This window comes from Mus pahari, chromosome 6, assembly GCF_900095145.1.
Source record: "Mus pahari chromosome 6, PAHARI_EIJ_v1.1, whole genome shotgun sequence".
NCBI lineage: Eukaryota > Metazoa > Chordata > Mammalia > Rodentia > Muridae > Mus > Mus pahari.
The window spans coordinates 13887210-13887689 of record NC_034595.1 but is presented as its reverse complement, the minus strand read 5'-3'; positions in this window follow the sequence as shown (position 1 = coordinate 13887689).

Below are 480 nucleotides of genomic sequence, written 5' to 3'. Positions count from 1 at the left end.
TCTTGACTGCTTTAGCTTCTCAGTCACATGAACAGTCTACACATGTTGAGGAGTGTTAACATGCTTAGTGACAGGGAAGGTTCCTGAGCTGAAGTCGGGAATGGAAGGGACTCATTGTGCTTTCTGGTGTAGAAGCACCTTCTAGCTCATTACTAGAAAAGCAATAATCCATAGCCAGATGAGGTGCTACAACCCATAATCCCAGTGTTCAGGAAGCTGGACCAGGAGGACTGCCACAGACCTAAGACAATGCAGAACCTCAGTGTAAGCTCAAGTCCAGCTCAGAGATCACATTAAAAAGCTGGCCTTTCCTGCTTTTAACCCCAGCACTGGCTAGGTGGTAGAGACTGGAGGATTGCTGGGAATTCCTGGCCAGCCAGCCTATCTGAAACTCACTAAGTCCCAGATTCGGAAGGAGAACCTGTCTCAAGGGGATGAAGTAAAAAGAGATAGAGGGAGACAACTGGTGTCCTGTGCTGA